Below are 7091 nucleotides of genomic sequence, written 5' to 3' on the forward strand. Positions count from 1 at the left end.
TTTTCTTTATAAGCAATTACTAAAGAAATGTTAGTGGCTAGGCCACATTATCAGATTAGTTATAGCTTCATTCGAGTTGAAGAAATTTTGCCAGTTTACAAAGCCTAGAATCTTGACCTGGATGGAGACTGCTCCAGAGAAAAACCTTAGTCACTTCAGGCACCTACATATGTGCTCTGGGGTGGGCAGGGGGATCGGGGGAGGTTTTAATTAGAGTAGGTCTCGGAAGCCACTCTGATTAAAATGTCTGCAGTGTCTCATGTATTCAGCATCCCATATTTCAAAATGGTGAAGGGGGCGCTTTAACTTAAGCTTGTTCAAGGACCCATTTAGAAATGTGGGGATGCTGAATACATGAGATGTTACAGCACAACTGGAGCGTTCTGATTAGGCGCTCCAGCAGACTCAATTAATCAAGCCTGTTCCAACATGTTGCAATCAGAACCCGTCAGAGCATGTGTAAAAGTGCTTTTCATTTCTTCAGTCCTGCATTTGCTAAACATTTCCCTCCTTTGGACTAGGGATAGAAATTATACATAAGCTGGTATAAGTGACAGGATACTGATTCAAACCTGGAACAACAGAAGTTCAGTGCACATAAAACTTTTCAAAATGGCCAAAACCAGTTTAAGATAAACCTGGATGGATGTAATATCAGAATTAACTGATTTAGGCTAAATTGGTTTATTGAACTTATGTTCCTGTCCAAATTCAAGTTAACTCAGTCCCTCAGCATCCCAGGATGCTTTGCACGTACCCAACAAACTCTCTTTCACAGTGGGGGTGGACTAGCCTTGCCCCAAACTTTCTGCTCTGTCTGAGCAGGGTGGCATGTTCTAGCACCCCAGCCTTCTGGCCTGGGCCACTGAAGGCATGTGGCTGCATTTTTGGAATGAAAAGTGAATGTCTGTTCACTTGCTTATCAATTCAATCTATGAAGTTTAGACTAACCTTCAAACATTGAATCAATTCAGCCTTGGGCTTTTTGGTTTTCTGTACTTAGCCTTGGAGGGCACAATCAGCGCATCATATGTACAGTGCTTATTGGGGAAAATGGTGAATAAGTTACATTCTGCCCAGGAAAGTGTAAAATGCAACAAATAGCAGGACATCTACACTGCTGCCATGACTACACAGCTATTAAACCACATGCATATCTTGTGTGCTTTGCAAAAAATAGGCTGTGTTGAAAGATAGGTCTCTTCTAGAACCAGTGAAAAAGAAATTATTTCTTCAAACAAATCAACCAGAATTTTATGAGAAAAGATAAGACAGAAAAAGATCAAGATTGTAGGGCCAAATTTCTTTGGGTATTCATGAATAACAGGACTTTCGGCTGTACCTATTGAGGCCTGTGGGAGGAGACGATATTGAACTGCTGATGGAAGGCATTCAGTATCACCAGCATCAGGACTCAGTGACAATTTGGTCCAGCTTTATTTTTGAACTCTAGTAGCTCTCAAGTAAGCAAGCTTAAGTTTAGGGCTAAAAGGAAAAAGGAAATTAACCAGTAAAGCAGAAACTGAACTATTTTTTAACCCTTTCTGGAGTATCTTTGACATTTAGACTAAACACTAAACACAAGGTCCTACTTTAAAGTTCCAGAAGTTCTTACACTAGCTCTCAGTGGTTGATGTTGACAGTATTGAGATACTGGATCTCTAGAAGTGGTAGAAATACGACAATTAAAAAAAGGAAACAGTGGGCTGAAACATTGATCTTTCTGAGCTGTGCTCCCTAAGGAATATGGCCTTTGGCTTTATAGTTTAATCATAGGTGTAATTTACATGAGATGCCTAGCAAAGGTCAAATAGCATACATCAAATTACACTGGTATACCTAAGCACTTTCTGGTTACTATATCTTTTGGACTCAGAAATACACATTATTGTTTTTGCCATGATATTTATATAGTTTTAATTTTTTTTGCAGATTATAACTTATAAAGTGTATGTATATATTATATGAAGAAAATGATAACAGGTGGGTATGAATTAGCTAAAGGTACTGGACTGGCTTGGCTTTCTACCTAGACAGTCTCCTGCTAGTTCCTGTTCTTGGAAAGGATTGGATATAACTTACTAATTAGAATCCCTCTACTTATCCCTATCACATCTATCGCTTTCAATTTATATTTGTTCTTGTTTTGTATTTTTCCACACACTTTTTAAAGAAAGCTGTGTTTTCCCTGGCAGTGTGATCCATCACTGTGCAGGGAAGCACATACATTACACACACTCACATACACATATACATCATAGAAGAAGTCAGATATTATTAAACAGAACACAGAAGGTGTCAGACAGTCATAGAAGAAGAGAGTATATATAGTTATTATTACTTATAGTTACATACAGACTAAACACAACACAGAAGTCATCAGATACAGATACATATTATTAAACACAACACTGAAGTCAGACAGTCATACATCAGAGAAGAAGAGGAGGAGATATGTTTTTAGTTACACACACAGCAGTAAGCACAACATAGAAGAAAAAGTCAGACACAGTCATCCATCAGAGAAGAAGAAGAGATATAACTAGTTAGTTCCACACACAGATGCATTTTCCAGCACAGGAAAGATTAATATGAAGCGTGCTGGAAAGGCACGTGCCAGGTCTTCTGTCAGGGGAGGGAGAGGGGCTAGAGGGCATAGGGAGAGAGCTAAAGCTTCAAATTCCTCCTTCCCCTAAACATATGCATCCACTTTCCTGTCTTCTGCTGCCAGTGGAAGCAAGGAGGTGGGATCAGTACCTGTCCCTGCACCTGCAGCACCTCCTCTAACACCAGAAATAGGCACCAGCAGCAGAATGACAGTCTCCTCCACCCCAAGTTCATCTCCCAGCATAAGCCTCCCACTGCCAGAGGAGCAGCTGGATCTGGAACCAGGAGATCTGAGTGCTCTAGCTAAAGAAACTCTGGGGACCCAGGGGGAATCTGAGTTTGTGCTCCACACCCTTCAAAGTTCCCCTAAACCCAGGTCTCCTTCTCAGGAAGGCACCTCAGAGGAGGTTGTGGAGGCAAGTGGCTCAGCTGAGTCTGCTCCTCCTGTTGCTGTGCCTCTGCCTGCTGAAGAGAGGGATAAGGTTGGATCCTCACTCTCAACCCAGAAGCGGGGCAGTCTTGTAGTGTGGGATCATTTTGAGGTGACAGATGATCCCAAGTGTGCTATCTGCCAGCACTGCCAAAGGGAGATCAATCAGGGCAATGAGGTGAAACACTTTACCACCACAGTGATGCTGCTGCATCTCAGGAGGCAGCACCCCCTTGCCTTTCTTCCTCCTCAGCCTGGCACTGGTGGGAGTGTGCCCAAAGAGAAGTCCCCCACTCACTCCAAAGCCCCTATCCCCCCACTGGCTCCATTGTGAAGGGCTCACATGCCCAAGCGCTGTGACACTGGGAGGAATACCACACAATGAAGCTGGCAGTGCAGGTTACAGGGGTCAGGTGGGGCAGCAGGGAGAGGGGCAGAGCTGGGCCGGCTTCATAGCATGAAGTTCCCTGCTGTTTCCCATGACTTGTGTAGCAGTGAACAGGGCTGGGCTGCCAGCTGCATCACATGGGACTCCCTGCAGAGGTGCATGGCTCAGACAGAGAACCCGGGAACTGCATGCAAACCCGGGGAGGCCTGCATGATGAAGCCAGGTGGATCCTGTGCCCCCACTGGCCTGGGCTTTGCACTCCTGCCACTCTGCCCTGGGCCCCTGCTGGCCCCAACCCCAGGGCACTGATGCGGGACCTGAGCTCCCGTCGGCCCTCAGCCCCAGGGCACAGGTGCAGGCCCCTGAGCTCCTACCCAGCTGTTGCTATGCTCCTGCCTGTTTCCATCCCCCCTGTTGACTCCCCCTCCACCCACCATCATTACTGCTTTTCTTCTGCCCTATCCACCACTGCCACCTTTCCCCTGCACCCACCCCAGCTCTGCTGCCATCGCTTCCCTATCTTCAGTGCTGGGGTCAGGGCCATCCTGCAGGTGAGGGTGGGAGCACAGCACGCATTGCCTCTGTGGGAGTAAGCCAGGCTTGGTCCCATGTGAAGACAGCAGGGACAGCCTAGGGTCAGGGGTGGATACAGTAAATTGATAGGCAAGCACCTGCCTGCAGGCTGGATTGGGGTGGGAAATTGCTTGGGGGGCCAGATGCGGTCCGTGGGCCATATTTTGCCCACCCCTGACATAAAGGATAAGAGCTTAGACAATTAAACTACAAAACCCAGGTGGGACTGCATTTCTTATTAGGTAATTATTCTGTGTTTTGTTTGTTTGGCTTTCTGACAGAGTCAAAATTACTATACAAAGAAGACCCATTTTGTGAGAACAACATCATCTTCCAAACCAAAATTGATTTTTATAGGAAATATTCAACCAACCTCACTTGATGAGTACTGGCTTAGTTTAACTCCTATATAGGGAAGGGTTCCTCAGTGGCGGAGCGTTCTGTTCACTTGCTCCAAATAGTTGCCAAAGGAAGAGAAGAGTAAGATCCCAAGGAGATAGTGTTAGGCAAAGAGGGTCTTTTAAGCTTGCATTCTAATTCCTATCTGTATTCTCAAAGATTAGAGAGCGAGTTGGCAGCAGTTGTCCTTGTTGGTGAGAAAGGAGGATGGAAAGCATTGTATTGAAAATAAGTTTTTATTAGTAGTAGTGATAATATTCCCACTGTTTATGCAGATTACTTTTAAATGAGCATATGTAACTATAAGATTTGGTGCTTGCACTAAGGAACTGTTATAACATGTATACTTAATTTACATAAAACCATTTATGCTAATATAATTAGTTCTTTATTTCCTACTTGATTCACCACTGAACTGTGAGATGTTTGCTGTCACAAATCTGCAGAGAATGGAAAAAAGAAAGGTGCATATACTGAAACTTGTATACAGTGGTATAACTAGAACCTTGTGTCTTCTAAGGATAAGACTATGAGACTCTGGCCTGAGAGAATACTGCTGTCAGAGGGAGTAAGTCCAGAATACTACTTACTTGCAAGGAGCATAAAACAAAACAACAGGTCTATTCCTACCTGCATATTCTCTATGACCTCAGTCAGCCTTATGACCCATTCAAGTCTTTATCACTCCACTGAGTGCCAGCTGAGGCATGGTGGTTCTTAGAGATAACAATACTAAGCCATGTTTTATTAAAGGCTTCTCCATGCAAACAGTATCGTATAAAAAATGTAAATATGACAAAAAACAGAACCACTTATTTGGAGTTAGGAATATTTGCAGCTAGCCTTCTTCACCATATGTAGGGCACAGATATTGCTACACATTTTTAGTCGTGTGCTTTTGCCCATGTGCAAAACTCCAGTGAGCACACCTCCTCTGCTTTGCACGTGTATGTGCAGAGATTCATGTAGAAATTGTATATGACACATGAAGACTCCTCCATATGCAAGTCTGGATGGATGTTTGGCTAGTTTTGTTTGGCTATTAGAACATAAAATCATCATTCTTGATAAGGTATCTTTGAAACATTCTGGGTCATATTTTCTTTTTGGGAACAACAAGAGAAAACACTGTCATCAAAAATCCTATTGCTAGCAGATGGAATAAGCTAGGCCTTTAACAACAATCTTTTCCAAGGTTATATTTACTTAGTTAAAGAATACATATTTTTAAAATCCTGAAGTGTCACAAATCATCTGGAACACTGAAAGATTTGAAGCCCATGTATAACTAAATATGTTTGTGTTTCTCTGACAAGAAAATAAAGCTTTTGTTTCCCGAAGCCTTGTCAAACATCATTCAGACTTGTCAGTTTTCACAATGCTTCTGCAAACTTGACACATGGACTGCTGCAAATCGCATAACAATAGGACAAGAACTGCTGTCCTATAACAGTTACCCATTGTCTGCATACAAGCTCCCATTCTTTCGTCATTCACTTGTCTCTGTCTTTTTACAAGCACTTTATTACAGGACAAGCATGTGACCGGAGACTTGAAAAATCTATAGCACCCTATCCAAACAGCTCCTTGATAATCAGTAAGGCACAAGTGTACTTTATTATAGAGCACCAGGTTTCATGCTGCAGGCCAGCATTATTTTCACCTGAATTACACCAGTTGATAACCTTGTAGCAAAAATAGGACCCTCAGAATTTCAAGGACCCTTGTCTTCCAAGTTGCATCTTAGTACTAGTACTAACTGACAAGGACTGTCAGGGAGAATGAGCTCTCTTAATTATCCTGCTTTTAAAATCCTAAGGCTTTTTTGAGGGGTGCGTGCAAGCTTATTAGTCATGATTTGTGAGAGCAGAGGGAATGGCTATATATTCTCCCCCCATTTATCAACTAGCAATACTTCTGGGACCATAGAAACCAGGCTGTTTTAATACTCCACATTATTTAAGTAACACATCTCAACCACAATGATACCACTATAATACAGTTAGAAGAAGATATGGCCAAACATACCACATTGGTAGGCTTATTATCCGAGTGCCACATTCATTTTACTTGTGTTACAAAGGAGATTCCCCCAGTCTCCAGCTGAGAGGCTAGGGCATTAACCTGCTGTGCCCACTTGACTCTCTCCTAATTATCATGATAAACTCCTTTTAATCTACTGTAGAAAATAAACTGCTGAAGGAAAAAAAAAGATTTGGGCTCTTTAAAAAGACGAATCACTTTCAGGCACTGTATGGCAAACAGAGAGATTCAGAGTGAATCCTTTTACAGCATTACTCATGACAGCTTACAACCCAGACTATTAAACATTCATCAATAAAAATTTAACATCCCATCTTCCCTTTGATATTTTCAACTGCTCCCTACATAAAACAACAAGAAGGCTTTCCACAGCTCAGTGTGATGGCAGGACATCAAAGCCGGCTCCACAGCTAGCCTGCTTCAAACTGTTTCTCGTATTTAGAAAGTAGAGTTGTCACATGGGAGGGGAGAGAAAAAAAAAACACAGGAACTTCTCTCTGGTTTGAATATATATAATCTGTCCCAAGGGGTGTGGTATGTCCATATTGTTTCTGTGTTGTAAATTGCAATACACATTTCTCCTGATAAGTATCCTGTAGACCACACAGCAGCAGCAGAAAAAAAGATCAGGGGATTTCCCTCCCCCCCCCC

The sequence above is a fragment of the Gavialis gangeticus genome, unplaced genomic scaffold, assembly GCF_001723915.1.
Source record: "Gavialis gangeticus isolate Ggan-Ray unplaced genomic scaffold, GavGan_comp1, whole genome shotgun sequence".
Lineage (NCBI taxonomy): Eukaryota > Metazoa > Chordata > Crocodylia > Gavialidae > Gavialis > Gavialis gangeticus.